The 25,037-nt window shown below is 39.2% G+C and overlaps 1 protein-coding gene across 1 annotated transcript in view; it reads left to right on the top strand.

Annotated features, from left to right (window-relative positions):
• Positions 1-3,040: 3,040 nt before the first annotated feature.
• The window catches only part of LOC119416918 (nerve growth factor-like), a 32,475-nt gene continuing 10,478 nt past the window's right edge, over positions 3,041-25,037 (top strand). The window contains exon 1 of the mRNA XM_037684114.1: positions 3,041-3,217. The gene's annotated coding sequence lies outside the window, so the exon portion shown is untranslated. The remainder of the gene's footprint in view (positions 3,218-25,037) is intronic.

The following is a 25,037-nucleotide window of genomic DNA, read 5'->3' as shown; positions in this document are numbered from 1 at the left end:
GACCACACTCTCAAGCACAGCGCTCACCCCTCCTCATCATTTCTCACCCTTAACCAATCTCAGAGTTGGGTGCAGGCCATAGTTCGCTGTCTGGGGGTTTCCCCTTTCATAGAGTTGATAACTAGGACCAAGGCAGTTTTAACAGTGACGCAAGCGTGCACACACAAATGAACAAACACACATGCACAGACACTAGAAGATGTCATGCAAAAAGGCTGAAAAGAACAATGCTGCCCTTAAAGGAGCTTCAGTTGAAAGCAACCTTGACGGTCAAAACTCCTTGACGATGGATACTTCTCATATTTTCACCTGTTTTTTTTGTTTTTTTTTGGCTCAGGGTAATTTAGAACTAATAAAAGTTTCTCACAAACATCACAACAGAATATACTTTTTAAAAATGAACTAAAATGGTTTTGAAGCGCAATTACATCGTTACACAATCCCCCCCCCCTCCCCCTTGTCTGTCGTAGAGCATGGCTGGTATGTTCTCAGCGCCAGGGGCTTTGACAACATTACAGTTCAGGTTAGAGAGAAGTCATGTAAGAAAGAAACACACAAAACCAGAATAACTGTGCAAAAGCAAGACCAACAGTCACAATAAAGACGTATAAACAAGAAAGGCTGGGGTCTGTCAGAAAGGGACTGTTTTGATACCAGAGACTGAACACTGCTGAATGCAGGGTGTGGTGGGTGGTAATCACAGTGAGGGGACACCACGGTTGTAGCGTTTGACTTATTTGGTTGTTTTATTTCCCCTCTTTCTCTGCATTTTCTTTTGACAAGTAACATAGCAGAATTCCTGGCTGCAACAGACCATCAAACGTCTTTTCTTGTATGTGCACGAATTTCTGTGTTCCGGTATTTGAAGCATGAGGATATTTTGTAAAATCATCTTTTAAATCTGACAGTGTTGTTGTTGTCTGAAAAGTATTATTAATGATTTTCCCCAAATTATATATATTTATAACCATGTTAGTGGTTATTTAGACATATTTAGACACACTGCAAAGCAAAGTTTTAAATATTAGTTGGAAGTTTTCCTCACATAAATAAAATGGATCATTAAGAAAAAAAATCACAAAAAAAATCAGCTAAATTAAGGAGGTCATGAATGAGAGCATTAGGGGTTTGGATGACTTTGTCGTTACTAAAACCAGTTTGTATCTTGACTAATGGTATTATTGTCTGTCTATCAAGATTCAAGGATTCAAGGTTCTTTATTTGTCATTCACACCCCATGTGGTACATGTGGTGGAACGAAATTGTGTACACAGGATCCCAGTTACATCCAACAATAACGTAAAAGAAAAACAGTAATAAGATCTAAGATATGAACTAGGAAAAACTATCATTGGTTAATGTTGCATTCAGGTCATTTAAAGGGCTTCAAATTGAGTTTTAATTTTTATGTTTTAGATCAGAGACTGGGGGCTGCTGTAGCTTGGTGGTCAGTGTCGCAGTCTTGCAATCCTGAGGTTGTGGGTTCGAGCCCAGGTTGTCCAGGAAGAGCATCTGGTGCAAAACAATCACCAAATCCTTCATGCAAATTTGTTCATTGTTGCAACCCCTGAAGAAAGGAGCAGCCAAAAGAAACTTATTACTATTTTAGATTAGAGACTAACTATGAACAAATTATTTTTATATTGCTGTGACATGATGAAACAAAGTGATTTAACAAAAGTGAAATACATTAAGTAACAGATTGGACAAAAAGGTCCATAGCATTAATGTCTGTTGTTTGTGTTTTGTCTGACGTTCAAGTTCAAGTCAACTTTATTGTCATTCCCATCACATGTGGTCCATGAGGCGGAACAAAATTATGTACACAGGGTCCCAGTTACATCCAACAATAGCAATATATAAGTATAAAAAGAAACAGTATACAAGGATCTAAGATATACACTAAGATCTACGCTAAGCAAACACCAAACAGTACGTTAAAAGATCTAAGATATATGCTAAACACTAATAATGTAAGACAATACAGCATAACAACAGCAGCCCGAATATGAGTCTGTGGTGAGCAGATGGGTATAAATGAATACAGCAGCATGAGATCAGCAGCATCATGAGATCAGCAGCATGGCTAAGTCACATATCACCAGTTAAAGTGTCATTACAGTGATTTTTCTTTTTCTTTTTCTTTTTTCTAACAGTGACTATCCTGATTAGGGCTTCATGAGTCTAACAGCTTCAGGGTAGAAGCCCTTCCTCAGTCTAGTGGTTCTACACTTAATGCAACCTCTGCAACCTTCTGCCTGAAGTGGGCTTACCAGCATTATGTGCGAATAAAGAATTAACAGGCTGTAAAATTTCCCGCTGACTTGAACGTGTGCAAGTAGCAAACACAAAGCGAAACTGAGTGTAGTTAAACTCCCACCATGGAGGCTAATCTGTAAATTACAGGCTCTGCACAATGACCAGTCAGCTCTGCTTCTGCTCGTTCGTCCATTAGTGACACGCTGCCTTCACCAGCTTTGTTCATTGTTAGAAACTTCCCTAATGCTGGGTTCAAACTGTGCTGCTTTCTTCTTCTCTACAAAACATCTACATCACACTACTGTGAAGTTACAATATTGCACGCCTAGCGGACTCGATAGATTTGTCTTACCTAATTTACAAGGATTTTATTATTACTCCCAAGTAATTAAATTAGGCTATAAAATGAACAGGGTAACTGAAAAAAATTGTGTCCATTAGTCATGATGCCTGCGAGTTGTGATGAGTTGCACAGTAAGTTACAGATTTAGTTTTTAACTGCATCACAGCCAAACAGAAAGTATATTTTTCAGTTTTCACTCACACATGTAACTAAAAATAATATTAACTTTCCATGTGCTGCTGTTCACAAAGTTGAGATCATCAAAATATGACAAATGCATGGTATTTTTATTGCTCAACCCTGGCAGCAAGGTGTTTCATTTTTGTATTACAATGAAGAGGAAAAGGTAGGCACTAGGACCTTAACACAGGAAGAGGAGGGAAGAGCTTTGGGACTCCTCTTTAAACTTGCAGAACAATCCATTTCTCAGATAGTGTAGGAGGGAGACAGACTGAAGTGGATGGGCCAAGACCTGGATGCACAACTTTGAAAAGCAGGAGCAGGACTCTGAGTCTGGGATAATTTTACTCTGGGCCTTGAAAAGGGTGAGGTGGACTATAGACTTTTTAAAGTTTTACCTCACTGGGGAGAGAGGAGAAGGATCATTGCAGGGTGGTGAGTTTTACTCATTTGAAAGTGAAGTTAAAGTGTGTCTCAACAGAGGACAGAAAACTAGAGTTTATCATAAAATCTGGGCTTTTTTCTCTCTTACCCGTCATTAAGGTAACGTGGAGCCTGTGAATTTATTTTGAGCCCAGCAGCAGTAATCCTCTTTAGAGGGGGGAAAAACTGCATCTGGAGGTGCTATTAAAAAAATTAAATACGAGATCACACTGCTTAATGTTTGTCATGTCATGTGCTGGCACAGGTCTTCAGACAGATTAATTTTCCTGGTATATTCAGACGGGGAGGGTGCACAGAGCAGGTCAAAGCAAAATAGGGAAAGGTGAGAACAGAAGAGAAGGTTGGAAAAAAAATGGGGGTCTCCAAACTTCAATGGAAACTCGTTTACTGCTCAGTAAACTCCAGGGACATCAGGTTACCTTGTCTCCCCCCCCCCCCCCCCCCTCTTTTTCTGTCTTTCTCGCCACTCATGTTACACAACCCTCAAAAGACTTGTAGATTCTGATGAGCTCCAGTGTCAAACATGAAGTTAGTGAGTTTATCCTTGGGTGGGGCCAGGGTCTTGAATGGGTGACTTTTGTTGTTGTTTTTAAACTGATATTTTAAAATGTGCGTTTGTGCTCAAGAAGCTCATGTGCTAAATGGTTGCCACTCCTACAAGGGAATTCCTCTCGGCGTTTGGCGAGAAGAATGTCATTGCAAACGTTTACGCTCACAAACCAGCATTACACACCAAAACCTCTGAGTGACATTCAGATTCATCCATGTGCTGGATTAATCTGGTTTATTTTGGAAAAGCATGTCAAATGCAGGTATTTTGAACATATATAGTTTTTAAAAATCAATCAAACGACAACAATAAAAGCCTCAGAAGCTTTTCTCTTGTTCCTCACTCATATCGATACATTTGTTTTGCATTGACAGCTGCACATGTGTGTTGGATTAAGAAGAAGAAAAGAAAAAGATCAGAAGTTTGAGCTTGGGCCAGTGAGTAAAGCTGTTAAAAAAAAAAAAAAAAAAGTTTATTTGGATCTATTTAAACAACATTTTGAAAAATTGTTTGGCTGCTAGTGTATCCCAGATGGAAGCTGACTGGTTTTCATCACCTTTCTGTCGTTCATAAAGAAGTGGAAAGACAAAGCTCCACTAATTTGGCCCAAATACACAGAATATCTAACTTCTCAGTAGGTCCTGTACTTTGCTTTTTGTTAACACTGTAAAATAATGACAGAAAAATTACTTGTGTCCTCATTTTAGGAAAAAAAAAAAAAAGGGTCAGCACATTTATGAACCCTTCCTCAAAAATCTGCAGAGTTAGAATAAATCAACCGTTTCTTACCTTGATTTGTAATCAATGACTTTATCTGTTAACATTTTATCTTATCTTTGCTGTTGTGGGATGTTTGGGATGTTGCTTCAGAGAATGTTTACCTGCATTTGTCCATTTTCTCCATGACTTTAATATTCGTAACTTTGGACAACATGGAAATGATGCAATTTGTTTTACCCGTTAAACTGAGAAGTGCACCCAGCGGCCGTGCTATAAACTGCGTCAGTGATATGAACTAATGTCCCTGTATGTATGGAGGGCAGATGGACAGTGCTGTTTTCCCCCGCAGACAAAGATGTCTGTGATTATTCATGACCCTCTCAGGTTTCCCTTTGAAGTTGAGTTACAGCTTTCCCTATGTTAGTGCCAGCGTATTTGTGTGTGGAATTGTGCTTGTGTGTATTTGTGTGTGTGTACTGTATGTGAAACCCAAAGACAGAGAAGAGACTGACACGTTGGAGTGAGGAGTGCAAACTCTTGTTTAAATATAGAAGTATTGTTAAAGTGCTTCAGAGTTTATACAAACTTGAGATACCAATGAATAAAAACATACTGTTTTTCAGAACATACTGTAAAATCATTAAATTTACTCAAATAATGTTCTAGAATTGCACCGCTCGGGGTGGCTGCATGTTCGAGTAGCTCTGTTGCATTCATTCTGAAATATTTCTTTCGGAAACTTTAATTTCTGTTTTTCTGGATAAAAATCTTTTTTTTTTTGACGATTATTTCCTCTGGTATTGGATGCTGTGCATCTGGAAGGATTTTTACTGAAACCTTTTTTCTTTTGGACATCTGTTATGATGCGTAACCATACACCAACGTGGTTTTTACAACCAGGAGCAACTGTTTACGATCTCAAAAGCTCAAATAAAATCTCAGCTACAACCTCAAATCTCAAATGAGTTGAAAAGGAGGCTCCGTGGATGCATTCCTGTCTACCTGACAACTGTGCTTGAGTGCCTGACCACTCAGATCCTAAGATCTCCTAAGAAGATTCTGGAACTGGCAAGAAGCATGGCTTGTGACAGCAGAAGAACTGGGATCGTCCCCCGGCACCTGTAGCCAGCTGTTTGCGGCGGTGAGTAGCTCGGCAGGCTGCTGGAAGGAGTGGCCATCGCTCTGGGAAGAGTTCAGCCTGGCGTTCAGGTGGTCCTACAGCTCAGGGAACCAAGAGGCCAACTGAGTATGGGTGGATGCATCGAACAGCATCTGCTGCCAGTTTCTTTGGATCCACTGTGAAACAGACCTTTACAAGAGATCCTTCCTGTCTACAGCCATCAGTATCTATAACATCTCATAATGAAATTAGGATAATGAGTTACAAGAACATTTAATTTCCCTTTGGGATTAATAAAGTATTATTGAATTGAATTGAACTGAAAAAACATAGCTTTGTTTCATTACACTCTCTTTTTCTAATAACCTTTGTAATTTTGAAATAATGTTTTTGTCAGGTTTAAACTGAAACGTGTTGTTTATTTTATATTTTTTGTTTGTCTGTTTCAACCGGGTTATGGTTATGGTTCGAGTTAGGGTTAGGGTTCAACCGGGTGAATAAAACTCCATCTTTTGTTTAAAATGACCAAATATACTATTTATAAATGTTTACCACTTGTAAATAATCCTCAGATGTTTTTTAAAAAGAAGTTTAACACTTGTCAGGACATTTAGGATACAATTCACAGCAACACATCAAAACACATACTGAGAAAAACTTTCTTTCCTTTACTTGTAATCCTCCTAAAACAGCAGATTTTTTTTAAATTCAGTGTTTTTTAATGTTTCTTTGCAGTAATCGACCTTTTCGACAGGATTATCATGGCAGATGTCAGGATAAAAGTAACTAGATGCAGAAAAAAACTGTAAAAACTTCATAGTTGTTGTTTCTAGTGTGTTCACTAAATGAAATGGGTGATTTCTGCACATTTGTTTTGTACACTTAGAACACTGAAAACAAAGTTCGATAAATCCTAACTTTGGGGAAAAAAAAGAATTATCTGTTGTCTAGACAATTATCTGTTGTCTACACCAAAGTTGTTGTTTGCATGTGAGCAGAAACCAGTTCGTTTAACAAAATTAGTGTGAACTGGGCCTTAATAGGAATAGATATTGCTTTTATGTTGTGTTTTAGACGTGGATTTTTTTTTTAACTTCATGAATGACACAAAGAAAAAATAGAACATCCATCGTTTATCTTTACCTGCTTCTTCCTTTTCGGATCACAAGGTTCACTGGTGCCCATATCCAGCAGTCACCGTGGGAGAAGCGGGGGACACTCCAGTCCATCACAGGGACACACAGAGAAAAACAAGACAAACAACCATTCACTGTCTCTCTTTCACCTAGGGACAATTTAGAGTTACCATTCAGCCTAACATGCATGTTTTTGGTCTGTGGGAGGAAACTGGAGAAAACCCACCCATACAGAGAGAAAATGCAAACTCCACTCAGAAAGGCCCCCGGCCAGCATTCGTTCCAGTGACCTTCTAGCTGAGAACTGGCATCTTTACAAACTGAGCCACCGTGTTGCCCCAAAACAACAAAAAACAACATGCACAATACATTTCAGCAGGTGCAGATTTATATAACAGTCATACCCACTTTGGTCCATGTCTTTTTAAATGGTAAATTGAAAGTTTATCATCAGCATATTATAGGGTGTAAGAATACATTGATTTAAATTGATATATCAATTCAATGATTAATGATTCAATTATATTGTGGCAAAACTGAAACGTCGATTCATATCGTCATCTTTAAAATACGGTTTTATTTTGAAATTCCCAAGGCACATCTGTGTCACCATTTCCGTGCACGGCTGCGCTCTGTGGCCGCCTCAGCAACATAGCAGACGAGGTAGAAAACACATATAATGAAACTCACCCTCCTGCTGGAGGCAATCAGTGCATTTTAAGTTAACTGGTTTAAATAAATGCGCTTAAACATGAGAAGTGTGAAACTTTACTGACCAGGTCATTTATTTTTATTTTTTCATTGATTAAGAAAAATGTTTTTTTTATTTTTTATTTAAATGCCTGGTGCTTGTAATAACAGAAATAAAATGGTTAAATCATATTTGAATTGTTTTTGTAAATGTATTTATATGTAAATGAGATAGTCATTTGATATCGCAATATATCGATCGCAGACTTGTGAATCGAATAGAATCGAAATCGTATCGTGACAAACTTTGTGATTTTGAGAAAAATCATATCATCATACAAACAAATCAATATAATATTGTATCATGGTAAAGCTGGTGATTTACGCACCTATCATATTATCAGTGTATGTAACATTAGTACTGTAAAGAATTACAATAAATGTATACATATTTTAGCTATAAATCCTAGAATACTCAGCTGGACTCCGCCTTGAACATCTGCAGTCATTTTAGATGATGGAAGCTGAAATATTACAGTACAGTGAGTATGAGTGTTGTGATGACAGTGTGAGAAGAACTTGAATTGTTTACAAAAAATATCACCATCACACAATTCAATGTTACTATTGTAACTGCATGTTGGTCCTAATACTGTGCAACCAAAACCTAAATCTAAGGCACTTCACTTTTGTATTTTGGTCTTTTCTTTAGTTTTAACTTGATTAACAGTAATTTAATAAAATTTCAAGTCTTGTTAAAATGCACTTTTCAGAGTTCTTAGTACAGTGAGACATTGCAATGAGTGTGTGCATAAAAAAATTACATGTTCTATGTTTAAGAATAAACTTTTAGTTACTCTTGGCTTTTAAGCTGCATTCAGTTATTTTCTTTGTTCGTCTCATGTGTGGAGAAATGACAAGCACATACACACAACAAGTTTAGGCTTTCTTGGATTATAGCGAAATGACAGCACCACCAAAGACATAAAAGACGGAGGGATGTGAGCCGAGCTGTGACTGTACACCTGGACCCAGTCTAAAACTGTGAGGGGTCACGGCTTAACAGAAGCACAGAATATAGCAAGGTATTTTTTTGGTTTAAAAAGCTGTGCATAATTCTCAAATCTAATTCTTACTAAAATCTGTAAGCATGAATAATTACAGACTAGATAAGAGTGCAGTTTGCACTACATTACTACACAATGCAGTGAAAACTCCAGCAAAAAATACGTGAGTTTTGATCATGTGTTGCATTAAGGGACACTTCTGAGTAGAAGAGATGAAGAAATAGATGTTTTTGCTCAAATCTACTCATGTACCATAAATACAAATAAATCAGAAAATTGTGAGTGTATAAACCGTTAAATTTTTTAAATTTCTACAGAAAGACACTCAACGAAGAAATTTAAAATGACTCTTTTTTGACTATTTATCATTTGTTGAAATTTGAGTCACAGATGCATTTTCTACAGTCATTTGTAGCATTTTCATAAGATTGATTTTGACCTATTTTCATTTATTATGACTTTATTACTTTCAGATTACTTACTTTATGCATTTTGTAAAGTTCAGTTCTAGTAAAAGCAACATATCCTTGGATCACATTAACATCTTGGACAGTATCAGCTTACAATATTTGAATAAAGGAATAAAGAGTAAATAAATAATAGACTAAAGCTTTTCTGCAGTTCAGCTTCTCATAAACATTTTTACACATAACTGTGATAGATTTGAATGCATCCCTTTAATTAAGTCTTTTTTGTTGTTGTTGTTTTGCTTCATATTGCAAGCCATTGTAGCAAGTCATAAGTTTATAAAGACAATAAGCCTTGTTGGGGTGGAGAGGCAGCAGGCATCACCTTCCTGGGATGTACAGTAGTCCCTCATTTATCGCGGGTGTTCCGTACCCTGCCCACCCGCGATAAGTGAAAAATTGCAAAGTAGGGATACAGTAGTTCAAGTTCAAGTACACTTTATTGTGGCAAGATGGCGCCTGTGTTTGGCTTGGACTCTGCCAGGTTGTTTGCTTACTTCATATGTTTATTTTATTGTTCTGTTTCTGTCTGGGGTGGCTTCCTTGCGGACATATGACCGCCACTCGCTACTGGCGATCAAGTCTGTGATGGTCAACCTTCAGTGTCATAAAAACGAAGTTACATTTCCACCACCGTTGGAACCCGGTGTCCCTCCTGGCGTCTCTCCTCTCTTACCTGTGGATCTGCCCCTGCTCTGGACACACAGACGAAGGAAGAGGGGGAAGAGAGCCGGCTTCTTCATGCTGCTCCGTCAGCTTCGGAAAAACGAGGCAGCATCCGGTGCGGCCAGATGATTCAACCTCGGATATGTTGGTGCTGGACTAGTTCAAACGCTCCTAGAAATTTCCTACACAGGTTGTCACCTGAAACTGTGGGCATCCAAAGTTCACCGCGGGTGGAATCCCGACTTACTGCGCAGCTTGCCACGTCATCCTGATGTCACTGTGGATCCCTCTGCACGGTCAGCAGCTTTCTCCGCTAAAATGTCGCTAATTAATGCACGCTCTATTGCCAATAAGTCCTTCATTTTAAATGACTTGTTTCGCTCTGAGAGCTTAGATTTTTTGTTTATTTCTGAGACATGGCAGCGTGAAAATGATGTTTCACATCTCCTTGAACTCTGTCCTGAGGGGTGTTCTTTTTTTATCTGCACCACGGATGACAGGCCGTGGAGGTGGCACTGCTGTCATCTATAAGAGGACTTTTTTATGTCAAATGATCACTTCTTCTACTTACAACTCCTTTGAGATGATCATGGTCCGAATAGGCAAAGATGAGCCTATATATGCCATCCTGGTTTATTGACCATCTGGACCTGCTTCACCTTTTCTCTCAGACTTTCAGGATTTTTTATCTTCTACAGTGAAGCTAAATAGGATCATCATTTCTGGGGATTTTAATTTTCATGTCAATGATCCAACAAACCATCCCGCTATGGACTTTCTTAATATTATGGACTTTTAACTTCTCACAGCATGTGTCTGACCCTACTCACACTGCAGGCCACACTTTAGACCTGGTTTTTACTTATGGACTCACTCTTAATAATCAACATATAAAATATGTTGTTTTCAGTGACCTTAAGGTTGTCACTTTTAATATTTCCTGTTATTTGGAGACTTTTTCTCAGGTTACCAGTAAGCGCAGACGCTTTATTGACAGTTTTGTAGTCGCAGAGTTTTCTTCCCTCTTTTCATTTACAACACCTCCTGATGATGATGATGATGTGGAGCTTCTGGTTGACTCTTTTAATGATCACTGCCTTACTATTCTTGACAGTATTGCTCCTTTCAAAACCCGCTGCGGGCCCGTTTACCACTGTTCACCTTGGTTAAACAATCAAACTCGAGAACTCAGGCGCTCTTTTCAGAAAACAACGCTTGTGGAAGAGAACTGGTCTTGTTGCCCACCAGTAATATTTTAAGGAGCTCCTTGGTACTTATAACAAGGCAGTTAGTGATGCCAGGTCATCATATTTTAGCAATCTTATTCACCTGAACAAAAATAATCTTAAAGTGTTATTTGATACCATCAGCAGTATTGTATCTCCCCCAGCGCACCATGCTTCATTAACCTCAAACAATGACTGTAACATGTTTCTCAATTTTTTCATAAAAAAAGGTGATGGACCTGAAATCCAATATATCTCCAAGCTCCTCTACTTTTCAAGATGAGCCTCAGTGTTCTGAGTCATTTTCTTCTTTTGTTCCGATTATTTTAAATGACCTGACCTCATTAATTGCCAAAATGAAACGTTCTACTTGTTCACTGGAAATATTACCTCCCTCTTTGCTTGTCCAGACTCTAGCCTGTATCGGTCCAACAGTGTTGATGATAATTAACAACTCCCTGAACAAAGGGTTCATCCTATTGTATTTTAAAACAGCAGAAGTGGCCCCTCTCTTAAAGAAGCCTAACTTTGATTCTCACTCCCTTTCCAACTTCCGTCCCATCTCTATACTGCCTTTTCTCAGTAAATTACTTGAAAAAGTTGTAGAAACCCAACTCAGATCCTTGTTCTGTCAGTTACAGATCTCTGATCCCTTTCAGTCTGGTTTTCTAAAACACCATTGCACTGAAACTGCTCTGGTAAAAGTCCACAATGATCTGTTAATGGCTTCTGATGAAGGAAAATGCTCTGTGTTGGTCCTGTTAGATCTTAGTGCTGCCTTTGATACCGTTGACCACACAACCTTATTAAACAGACTGAAGGTTACGGCTGGTATTTCTGGCTCAGCTTTGGACTGGCTCACATCATACCTATCTCACAGAACTTTCTGCATCAAGACGGACAAGTTCTTCTCTGATTATGCCCCCTTAACTTGTGGGGTGTCACAAGGCTCAGTTCTGGGTCCACTTTTGTTTTCCTTTGATATTATCCCACTTGCCAGCATTATTTAATCCTTTTCTGATATTTCCTATCACATTTATGCTGATGACATTCAGTTGTATTTTTCATTTAGACCACACCAGCTGGATAAATTGGCCATCCTTGTCCATTGTTTGTCCTGTATCAGTGACTGGCTTGCCAGTAACTTCTTGGTTTTAAACACCAGAAAGACAGAGACTTTGATTACTGCTCCCAGTCACCTTCACCCAAAAATCAATCAGAAAATTGCCTCTTTCTGCCCAGTAGCGAAATCAAAAGTAAAAAATTTAGGAGTCACATTTGACTCATCATTAGGCTTTGAGTCTCACATTAAAGCTATTTCCCATTCTTGTTTCTTTCATTTAAGAAACATTTCTAAAATACGACCTATGGTCTCCAGAATTGACCTAGAGAAAATTATTGACGCTTTTGTGTCATCGCGTCTGGACTACTGTAATGCCCTTTTTACCTGCCTGGACAAGTCTTCTGTTTCACGTCTACAAGAAATACAGAACACAGCTGCCAGACTTCTCACCAAATCCTGCAAATACTGTCACATCACCCTGGTTCTATATTCACTGCACTGGCTCCCAGTTGAGTTTAGAATCTGTTTTAAAGTTCTTGTGCTGACGTACAGAGCTTTAAATGGCCAGGCTCTTGTGTATCTTTGTCAGCTTTTGACCAAATACTCTGCTGCTCGTGGCCTTTGCTCCCAGTCACAGAACCTCTTGGATGTTCCACGTACACAGCTGAAAACTAAAGGGGACAGGGCATTTCAGTCAGTGGCCCCCAGGCTGTGGAACAGTTTGCCCCTGCAACTTCGATCTGCTGACTCTGTTGAGATTTTTTAAAAGCAACTGAAAACACTTTTATTCTCCCAGGCTTTTATGTCATGATTTTATTGGGCTTCTTGTAGTTCTTATGCTTGTTTTATTCTTTGTATATTTTAATGTTGATTTTTATTGTACAACGCTTTGTGATTTTATGTCTGTGATAAGCGCTTTATAAATAAACTTCACTTACTTACGTACTTGTCATTACCATCTCATGTGGTACATGAGATGGAACAAAATTATATACACAAGTAGTAAGTAGTAGTAGTAGTAGTAAGCAGTACGTGGTTTATTTTAGTATTTATATACAGGTATATATTGGCATTTTAAACCCTTCCCACACTCTTGCAATGTTCCTATTTTCTAAACTCTTAAACCTTTTAAAAAATATTAATTTTAAATAGGTACTCACCAGAGAAGATGAAGAAGAGATGGAGATGAAGAATTAACTGTCCAGTGATGATGATGAAGATTAAATGAAACCAGGTATTTTGGCTTCATCCTTCATAATAAAAGTGCGAGATGGCATCCTTTTCCAGGACAGGCCCGTTGTGTCCACGTTAAAAACTTGTTCAGACCTGTAGACCCCTCGGTGATCAGATCTTTGAACTCATGTTAACAAAGTCCTCTACTCCTGCTGTGAGCGGACGCAGCCGCTCTGTGCAGAGAAACACTTTTAAATCCAAATCATTCCCCGCTCCTCATTTACATTGCCATTTCTCTTCCTCTGTGCTGCTTGCTGAGAGATGATAAAACAGTAAAGTTGTTTGTTGGTATACAAAGTGATGTTTTTTTTGTTTTTTGTTTTTGCACTCATTAATCCACAAGACCAATGCAGCTTCCATCTTAACAACCGTGCTGTAGGCGTCCGGCAACAGTCACATGGGTACGGCGATCTTAAAGTTTGTCCAGAAGTTACACTTTCTGTTTAATCATCAGCATCTTCCACTGGCGTTTCAGTTCACCGCCAGAAACATTTGAACAGAAAGGTTTAGGAGCTGTCCCGTTGAAAAATAGCAGAGATAAATAAGCCTAGTGATAGTGACCGTCTGATAGTTTAACAGCCAATCAGCGCCCGGGTTTCTAAGCTTTTCGGTTACAAATCATTTCTGGCACTTCGATTCACTGACAGAGACTTTTGAGCACACAGAACAGTTACAAAATGGCGGCACCTGTCCGAATTGTTCTTTTTTGTCATTAACTTTTTCACATCCAAATGAGTTCTGTACAGTGATATTACTGTAATGTCCACAGTCGTGTGTAAAAAAATATTCACAATATTTTGGACTGATGTACACAAAAACAAAAAATATGCAATAGAGCGATTCTGTGAAAAACGAACTGCGAAGTAGCGAGGGACTACTGTACTTCTTGCTGTTATGTGTTTTTAGTTCAAATTGAATACTTTTTTTTTTGCTCAATATTTCACATATGACCCAGCTGTGTAATTTCTACTCTGTACTTTTTAAATTAAAGGTAGCTGACTTTTTTTAAGTATGTTTTTCAGACTAACCATACTTGTAATGCACAAGAGATTCTCCACAAGCAAAACATATAATTGAGTCTAAACATTTCTTCCTTTCCTGCTGGGAAAGAGCAAACGCATATACAGAAAAGCATCCATTTGGCAGAAGTGAGCAGATAATTCATGGTTCAAAATGCAAACAGAGGACTTTGATCACTGAAAAGTTTGGGATAGGAACATCTGGTTCAAAAAAAACATTTGAAGGTTCTGACTGGATTCAGAAGGTAAGCCAGAAGGTCAGAGTTCCTTCCTGGGATTTCATGTCTGAGCCTGTGGGGAAAATTGGGTACCTGGCGGTCAAAGCAGGTCACAATCTTGAACTATAAACACAAAAACTGCGAGCAGAACAGAAAATATAATCAGCATTTAAGCATCAGACATATCTCTCTTTCACATCAGTGCTGCAATGTTTTGTATATTTATTTTATTATTAAACTTGTTGCTTGCATTGTAAGGACAAAAACCTTATATCATATATATTTTACTATATTACTGGAGACTCGCTCCTTTCTACAGTAACTCTAGTTAAGGTTTTCTGCACAAATCTCAATGTTTAGGAAAAATTTTCAACAAAAAAAATCACTGCAAACTGTGTTTGACATCTCAGACTCAGGACTTGGGCAGATTCATTGTCAAGCACGTGCAGGTTTACTATCAGCCCCCCCCCCCCCCACCCCCCCCCAAACCTTTCATACTGAACAAAACTATGTTTGTACTTTTGCAAACACTGAAAATTGAAGCCAGGATTGTTATTGTTAGTGTTTGACTGCTGAAGATTTGAGTTCGAGAGGTGCTGCATCGAAAGGTCGCGTCTGCTTGCTTCTTTTCCTCTGTTGATGCATGTGTGGACTACTGCCTACATACTTTAAAATGTAACATCCAAAGTGTGCAGAAATGTCTGCTCATTCTGTATTAAAAGCCTTTCTCATGCTCAGCTCTAGCTCTTGGTCTCGTCATGCATGTGCACGAAGCTCAAACACAGTAGCTGATAAATCTTCAACTTTCTTACAACAAGAACAACAGAAGTGTTGGATCCTAATGTGTTGAATCAGTGCACACTGACTGTTTTAAGTGTGTGTGTTTGGACTGTCTTGCTTCTCAGTTGTTGTTTTTTTCCTCCTAATCCCAGCTTGTCTAGACATGAGGCTCTACCTTGTTGTCATCATCTTCTTAAAATACACCATTTAAAACATATTCTTAATGATTTGAATGCCTCAGCTAAGATGAAAGTAGCACTTTCTGGCTATGTAAAAGCACAATGAAATTCTGCTCCTACAAATTCCCATCTATTAACAGAGGTTAAGTTTACTCGCTTTGCTGTCAAAGAGAGAACACAGAGGAAACAGAAGCATAAACCACTGCAGCAGTTGAGGGCTGTGGTTAGTGCAGGTGTACGAGAGAGTCACGGGTCTGTACGTGTATGTATACGAGTGTTTGTGTTGGATACGTATTAAATACATGCACACACCTTAGCCAGAAGGATATAAGCACGGCTACCTGCTTTTGATCTTTTGGATTGGGCTCACCTTAGGATTCACAAAATCATTAAATCCAGCTTACAGTCGTGTTAGCCAGACAGGACCGTAGCACTGAGGACTGTTTTTTTTTTTTTTCATACAACTGCCCTAAAATTAATTTTGTGTTTTATCTCTAATCTGACTTTGTTAGAGTTTAAATTTGAGGATTAATGGCGTCAGTAAGAATTTTGGAGTCGTCCAATGTTTCCCAACCCTGGTCCTTGAGGAACACCATCCTGCATGCGTTTGTTATTTCCCTGCTCCAGCACACCTGATTTGAATGAATGGATGATTAACAGGCTTCTGCAGAACTTGAGGAAGTAACTAAATCACTGAAATCAGGTGTGTTGGAGCAGAGAAACAACTAAAGCAGGATAGTGTTCCTCGAGTACCAGGGATGGGAACCACTCCACAGCAAATATTAATTTATATAAGCTGCAGAAGGCGGCACAGTAGCTCAGTTGGTAGAGCTGTTATTAGAGCTACCTGTGATGGACTGGAGACCTGTCCAGGGTGTACCCGGCCACTCACACAGTGATAGCTGGGTATGGGCACCAGTGACACCCGCAACCCAAAAAAAGAAGAAGCGGGTAAAGATATTGGATGGATAGATGGATGGATGCATCAATGGGTGAATGGATGGAGATCAAATGCAAACAAAAAAAAGAAATATAAAACCAGGTAACCACACTGGAAAGAAGCTCCTTCATTTCTTTCACCATAAGTCTACTCGCACACTTAACAAGGCACGTTGCTAACAGACAGAGGATGGGCCTGGGAGGTCCCACACAGACAGGTGGTTGACATCAGCCGGAGGGGGAAGGGAGGGGGGAAGGTGGGGGGTGAGCCGAGAGACACAGAAGCACAGAAACAGAGTGATGACAGAACGATGTGAAGACCACACACAATAGAAAACGGTGGGGTCAAATCTTTAGTATGCTTTTTGACGGCAGACTGAGCGTGATAATAACATCACTTTTTTGCTTGTTTATTTTGTTTGGGGCTTTTTTGTTTGGTTGTTTTTGTTTTACTTTAAACACGACATGGTGAAGTTCAAATAAAGCTAACAGTATTGTATCACTCATTTCCAGAATTGTCTTATATTTATGAAAAACATCCCATTTAATTAGATTTTAAACAATTAGAAACTGTATTCATTACCCAAAATGGGCAGCACAATGGATTAGTGGTTAGTACTGTTGCCTCATGGCAAGCAGGTCGAGGGTTCAATCGCAAAATAAAAACACGTACAATTTTTTGTTCAACAACCTTATTGTTAATTGATCTGACTCACACCTGTCCATCATCTCAATATTTTAGTATTTTTTAAACAAGTTTATTTAGTGACACATTTCTAAATGAAGATGCAAAATCTGGTACTTTTATTGAGTTTGTTTGTTTATTCATTATCTGTTCTGACATAAAATTATACACATGTTTTTATATTTGGACTTAAACTAGAATATTTTGGGGAAATAATTTGTTTCCTGTATTTGATTAGAACTTTGTCAGGGAAACCTTATTAAGCAATAACAATTTATATTATTAAAATGTATTTTTAATTGTCTGGGTGCTATGAATGATGGTCATCTCACAGAATTTGAAATGTCTATTTCAAACCTTGAAAAATTGTCAGTCATATAGGAGAATAACAGGATGTTTTGCCAAACCTCATTTGCACTTAAAAAACAGACCTAATTGTTTTTGAACATATGCAGAAAGAAAAAGAGATGCACAACTAATGAATGATGTTTGAAAACCTTTGACCTTCTGGTTTTATTTGAGACAATTCTTAATTATTTCAAAGAACTTTACCACATTTTAACACTTGAACATACAGTGGGCGGCTGTGGCTGAATGGTTAGAGCAGTTGTCCTCCAATGCAAGAGTTGGGGGTTCGAATCCACCAGCAGTCACATGCCGAAGTGTCCCTGGGCAAGACACTGAACCCCTCATAGCCTCTGATGTGTGTCCCATCAGTGTATGAATGTGATAAAGCACTGATTAGTCTCTTTAGAATGATTTGTTCAATTAGCTTTGTAGAGATCTAGTAGAGTGCTGTATGAATGGGTAAATGAGGCACAGATTGTAGTGTAAAGCTCTTTGAGTATCTTGATCAGATAGAAAGGTGCTACATAAGCAAAGTCCATTTACTTCTGATTAATGGTTTAATTAAAAACTTGGTTGTGTGTTCATAAAATTGTATATCACTGAAAATCTACAAATGATAGAAATAATTCTACCTTTTGTTAGATTTTGGTGTTTGTGGCCAGGACACTATTGAAAATGCAAACTGGTTCACAACTGACCTATAACTTTTTTTTGGCTGCTCACTTCCTCAGGGGTCGCCACAGCAAATTAACTTGCACGAAGACTTGGCAATTGTTTTAATGCTGAATGTCCTTCCTGATACAACTGCAGACCACCGAGATACCACAGACCTCTGTGTGGGGCAGAGAGCTACCATCTATGGTGCCCAGGGGAGCCTTGCGCAAGGGTCCAGAGTGGGGCAAACGAGGGTGAAGGCAGGTGTGGGTGCTTCACCTTTCCCACCCACATTGTTGCCAATCCGGTGGGGTCGAAATGGCGACTTTCCGATCACAAGCCCACCTTCTCTAACCTCTGCGCCACCACTCCCCTATTATTCTGTCCATTCATTGTTACCTACTTCTTCCTTTTCAGGTCACAGGGGTCACTGGTGCCCACGTCTCACATACTCTCATACTGTGCAAGAGACAGGGCACAATAGTCCCTCGTTTATTACGGGGGTTACGTTCTGGACCCTCCTGCAATAAGAGAAAATCTGCAAAGTAGGGATGTTATATTTATTTTAGTATTTATATACAGTATATTTTAAGCCTTTAGAAACCCTTTCCACACTCTTGCAATGTTCCAACTCAAACCTACATCATTTTAACAACATACGTACAGGTATATGTTCTGTACAGTAGTGCAAAATTTTACTCACCAGCTCTGCAGAACACAGCAGCTTGGTTCCAGTCCGGCTTGGTTCCAGTCCAGCTCGGTTCCAGTCCAGCTCGGTTCCGGTTTGGCAGACCTACCCTGCCAGAACTACCCTGCTGGTTCTGGTCATCTCTCTGCAGCCCTTGTGCACCAAAACATTTTTGGAGGGAGCCGTACTGTTGAATGGTCAGCACGGGACCAGATGGTGGTCCTGATTGAGTCCAAATCTGGATGAAAAAAGTCCTGGTGGGCTCTGGAGAGAACACCAGACTTCTGGGCGGCACCCCCCTGCTCGGAAGGCCTCATGGGGTGCAGTGGGCAGCACTCAGATTCACCAATGAGTCTGAAGGTCCGGTTCTGGTCTGAGTCCCAGTTGGTTTCGTGTGGCTCTCTGCATCCACTGGGTGCTGAAGACACTATAAGGACTGCACTTTTTTGGATTGGATCAAAACTTTCCTTCCATTTTAGCAGAAGGCAATGGCTGAAAACACTGTATCTTCTGGGAAATGTAGTCCTTTTGAGTGGCTAGTATAGGCTTACTAGCTATGTTTACATGCGCAAAAATCTTTTGATCAGATTGAAATGTATTCAAATAAAATAATCCAAATGTATTGTTTACATGGGCGCAATCCGTTCACGGTGATTGTTTACATGCAGCGGGTTTTTATTCAGAATAGAAGTGCTGACATGCGCAGAGTTGTAAACTCTCCTTAAAAATCCACAGAAGAAGAAGTTCTACTTCCGTTCTACTTCCATGATGAATGTAAACAACTGAGCACCCAAAATGGACCCGCGCCAGGTTTTAGTGACAGTGGAAACGTTACTGCACTCCCTGATTTTGAGCTCTTTCAAAGTTTCTAGTAGAAATAAAGTGTCGCTTACCAACCAATTTTGCTTCCCCGACATATTTGTATCTATTCATCCATCCATCCATCCATCCATCCATCATCTGGCACCTCTTCCATTTTGGGTCAAAGGGGTCACCGGTGCCCATGTCCAGCAATCACTGTGCGACCCTGGACAGCTCTCCAGTCCATCACAGGGCCACATAGCGACAAACAAGACAAACAACCATTCACTCTCTCACTCTCACCTAGGGACAATTTAGAGTTACCAATCAGACTAACATGCATGTTTTTGGTCTGTGGGAGGAAACCGGAGTACCCGGAGTAAACCCTTGCATGCACAGAGAGAACATGCAAATTCCACCTAGAAAGATCCCAAGCTGGAATTTGAACTGGCGACCTTCTTGCTGAGTGGCAATAGCTCTACCAACTTCGCCACTGTGCTGCCTCCCCCATTATTATTATTATTGTTGTTATTATTATTATTATTATTATACAACATAATTAAGGGGGAAAACTGTAGTTGCTTCTGAACAATCTTATGATGTTTTGCACATGTGAAAACATAAAAGTGTACCAAACAATTTGAACATGTCAACAGTTCAGATAGCTGCTAGCTCTGTGAAAGAAAACCAAAGCCTGAATGGTGCTATGCCTATGGGCTCAACTTTGGAGACTAGTTGGTGACTCAAAACTGCAGGAATGTGAGAAAATACACAATTTTTCTGTTGCAGTCTCACTGAACTCTGAGTTTGTGAGTGTTTGTAGCCAAGCGACCAACAAGCCGTGCAGATGGGTTTTGAACAGCTGGAACAGGTGCAAGAGGGTGGGGCAGGATTGAGGAGCAGAAGCTGACAGAGGAAATGTACTGGATAATGACAAGGCGGCACAGAAACATATCTGAACACACACACACACTCAAAAAAAACATCTCAACACCAAAAAAATTTCTTGGATTCTACTTGCCAACTAGTTGACTAGTCCATTCAATACCTACTGTGAATGTGGCTAGATATTCTGGAAACATCCTTGCAAATGCCATTTGCCAACTGCTCACAGCACAGTGACGTACAACTTCAAGCAAACAGCAGACAGACCATTGTGGAATATCCACTTTACTTTGAGAAGTTTAACCTCTTGTGATTCATTTGACTTCATTTAAAAGCACCCTGGATTGCTAACGTTGAGTATTACTCTTGAGTGAATTTTTTTTTGCTAGAGACTTGCTATTAATGGCATGATGTAGAAATTTAGTAATGATATATTCAAAAAAATGGAGGGGGTGGGTGGGGATTAAGGTCTGATCATCAAGTTCCCAATAAAGCTTTAAACTGTACTGCAAAACAGTATTTATTCAGATTTCCTGCTTAGAGCAAGAAATATTGACTTCAAGGAGGAACATTAAAGCAATAGTGTGCTTGCTAATCCACCAAAGTTAAGTCAGATCCTCTGGACAGTTTCTTTTTTGTTGAAATGTTTTGTCTTTCATCCAAAAGACTTTCTTCAGTCCGAGGAGCCACAACAAACTCAGTCTTGTACATAGCACATTCTCATAGTGGGTCAACCAGTTTGATGGTGCTCAGACGGTTTCTGTAGTCCGCCCTCTCCCGCACCGACTCGTTTGAGGCAGTCAAGTTGTTAAAAAAAAAAAGACAGAAAAAAATAGAATCCGTCCGGAGGACCTGACTTAACTTTTTTGGATTTTTCCACATAGATTATTGAGCATGAATCAGGACGTGCTTGCTTATCTTTATCTTTGATCCTTATAACTTATTTTTTGTCTACAGGCCCACACCCATGCTTGTGGCATCAGACAAGAGTGCAGCCCAAGTAGAGCACAATGGAAAATTATGGGCGTATAAGCATTCATATCTATCTAGTCACTCCCACGTTTGACCTCATGCAAATTTACCTTGGCGACTGGCGTACACAACGGCTTCTCTGTTTTGTTTAACACACCACACAGTCAAAGTGTCAGAGATATCTATATGCCCTGTCGAGTCAATGGCAGAAGCAGAGGCATGTTTGTAACGCAGATACATTAGTCGAGTCAAACCGCAGATGATGAGCCGAGTGACTCACAGCTTAGTCAGTGATCTATATCAGAAATAAATCTGAGATTTGTCCCACATAAACACTGCAAATGGCTTAATTAATAGCAGATACTTGCATACTTTCTCCGTCTATAGTGGTTTTCAAGTTGTACTCTGCCCTAGGAGTAAATAACTCCAGCCATACACAAAAAGTCTAAAACTGTTGATTTTCTGTCAGTTGAAATTAGTATAAGAACAAAAAAGTATTTTTATGTTTAAGCTATTGAGATAAGAAACATTGCTGAAACAACATATGACCGTTACGACCCTGTTCATAACTGCTTTGTAACTTCCCACAGTCGTCCTTTTCTACCCCTGTCCTTGAGCTCTTGTTTGCCTCTAAATCTATCACTGTAAAGCCTTGTCTAATGTAGTTGTGCTTCTTTCTGTCACAGAAATCTTTTTTGTATAGTTCATTATCCAAAGATCCATCTGTATCTCCACATAACTTGTTGCCTCTCCAAATCTCTTGATGTCTGATGTTTTTTTCCCTCTCCATTCCTCTGTGTTCATCCCTATCAATGGACAGATAGACATTCTTGCATCTGGACTTCCTTTTTCTTCACTGCTTTGGGATTTCAGATTTTTACCAGGAAGGGGGGAGTTATTGCCATGGCTATGCTAAAAGATGAAGCACTTGTCATGAGAAGATTGTTAAATGTCATCGTCATAAAACTACGGGTCTGGAAAACATGTTAATCATTTTGTTCATCCTGCTTTCAAGGCCTTGGAGGACAGACCTCCTACGCCCACGGGTCCACTGCAGGGAGAGGGTGGGCTTACCGAAGCCAGGTCCATTTATAGGAAGGACAAAAGGGAGACAATAAGAAAAAGGTGGCCTTAACTTTGTGTAAAAATGTCTAGAGTGCTACTGCTGTCTATACAAGAGGTAATAGTTTCAAACAACACTGGATCAATACATGTGATTGTCTGTGACAACTTTTTTTTTCACGTGGACTGTGACAGAAACAGAAATTATAAATGAAGCAGAGCAGGGTCATGCTAGAAGTTAAATGTGTTGACCTAATTCACGCTAATCTTTGTTTTTAGTGTACTTTTTAGATTAAAATTATCATAGTCAACGCATTAATGGAGGAAGTTCAGGCTTGTAGCAGCACCTTTTGCATCTTTAATAAACAATAATTCTCCAGGATAAAGTTATTTCAAGCCAAATACTTTTGCAATTAAAGAGAAAACTCTTCACTCACGTCGTGTAGTAAAAGTAATGTGTCTTTTTCAGTACAGACGCGTCTTGGTTCTGAAAAATACCACCAAAAGAAATTGCAGAGCATGCTTCAAGAAAACAATATTTGTATTAAAAGTAGCATTTTGTTGAGTCATATTGTCTGCCGCTTTGCATGCAGCGTTTTTGACCCAGATGCATGACCTGTTAGTGCTCAGACTAAATGTTGGAGGTGACTCAGAAACCACCACACCAAATTTTTGCCCACTGTCTGTTAAACTGACTCTTTTTCACGTGTTTTCTAAGATTGATAAGCTGTGGCAGCCATCTTGAGCTGCACTGACTCTAAAAGTTATTGAATTTCAGATGTATATCTAATGAATAATTACCTTAGTCAGTGCCATTAAAATCCATGTACTAGTAATTTAGACTGGCAAACAAAAGAACAAATAGCTACATGCCATGTGTTCACATTACAGTGGGCAATAAATGTCATTCTACAAACCACATTTGAAAGGAATCCTTTGTAAAACGTGACATGGTTCAGAGTTAAAATAAAAGCTAACTACATATTTTGTTTATTTTGATTCCATTCAAAACACAATAGTGGGGATTTTAGTTTTTTATTGAAACTTAGTCAGTGTTCAGTTTCTTCAAAGAAAATGTGAAACAATAGTGGATGTCACTGCTTTGCAGCAATGGTGCCCATCTAAATACACAACTCTGAAGTAGAAATAATCTCTAGCATTTTGCTGTGTGAAATTGTAGAAGCAAAGCAAATTAAAAAAAAAAAAATTAAACCCAGAGAGGCACAGTCCGTGCTAGGGCTTGTGATTCCTGGAAACTCTTTCAGGATTTGGGATGTCATGACTTTGAGCCTTGTTCCACTAAAGGGGAGTCGATTATAAAGTTCATACTGTGTAGTCTTTCATAAAATTGTATGATTGAATACAATTTTGATCTGGTTTTCCATCATAATTACTACAAAAGGATATAATAATTAATATGTTTTGGCACCATAACATTCAAGGTTCTTGTGAGCTGACTTGTAGGAAATCTTGATTGGTTGAAGAATTTCCTGTGATAATCAACAATAGCGTCATTGTTGCAGTCTGATACACTTCTTCGCCTTTTCAAGTTGTTGCATGAATGACAGAAAGTGTGCAGGAACACAGCCTTTTATTTTGTGTGCATGACAAATGATTACATCAGTATATTTATTACCGCATGCATCATTACTTTTTTTTTAAGGTTGATATGAGCTGAGTTCTGGAGCAGTCATCCTTTTGATTTCTAAAAATACATTTCTCCTTTTGTACTAAATCCTTGTTGCAAACTCTGCACTCCTCCTCTTTCATGAAGTTGCTTTGGATGACACTGAAATATGTTTCAGTTTAATATAACACAATGTGTGTGTGTGTGTGGGTGTGTGTTGAGACATTGTAGCTTCACACATGCAAAAATGATAAACAGCAGATCCTGCCCACGTACAGAGGATACTGTTTACGGTGGAAAAGTAGAGCCGGCAACACCTGCACGGTAGAGAACTGCTACGTACCATGTAATGGAAAAACACCATTACTGTCGAGACAAGACAGAACCCATGTGGACATATGTTCATTCAGATAAACTTGCAGCATATCTGACTGGAAGGACCTGCATTTGCATTCTTCTATGTGCTCGACGCTGAGGGTGCTTGCGTTAATGGGAGTGGAGTGTAAACGTGCGTGCAGATACAAGTCTGAATATTATTCAAGCTTTAAGGCACTGTGTGTCACTTTACAGCTCATGACGCAGATAAGTTTGGTTTTTAAGGGGATTGTTTTATTTTAAATTATTAAAACTAAACTAGCGCAGTCTGCTCTACACTGGAAACCAAACCCCGGGATAAGAAAGTCCATGCTCAATAATCCAGGTATACAATCCAACATTTTTCAGTTAGGTCATCTGGACAGTTTCTTTTTTTTTTTTGTGCTGAAACGTTTCGCTTTGGTATTAAGGGATTTTTTTTATGATGTTCGCTGGATTTATATCAAAACGTTGTGCAATTTTCCTTAGAGACAAGACAATAAAGATCCAACCTACCGCTCTCCACCTGCACTCAAGCGCTCTCCTGGTGTCTAAAATCTGTTCACTGTTAGATACAGAATCTGCTACCCACTCAGGAAGTAACCTCTGGCTCATAACTGTGAGCAGTAGGTCAGATTCCAGGAGCAAAAAAAATAGGAAGA

This window comes from Nematolebias whitei, chromosome 11, assembly GCF_014905685.2.
Source record: "Nematolebias whitei isolate Nwh7 chromosome 11, NemWhi1, whole genome shotgun sequence".
In the NCBI taxonomy this organism is placed as follows: domain Eukaryota; kingdom Metazoa; phylum Chordata; class Actinopteri; order Cyprinodontiformes; family Rivulidae; genus Nematolebias; species Nematolebias whitei.
The sequence above is the reverse complement of the archived record's forward strand: the minus strand, read 5'-3'. Positions and strand labels throughout refer to the sequence as shown.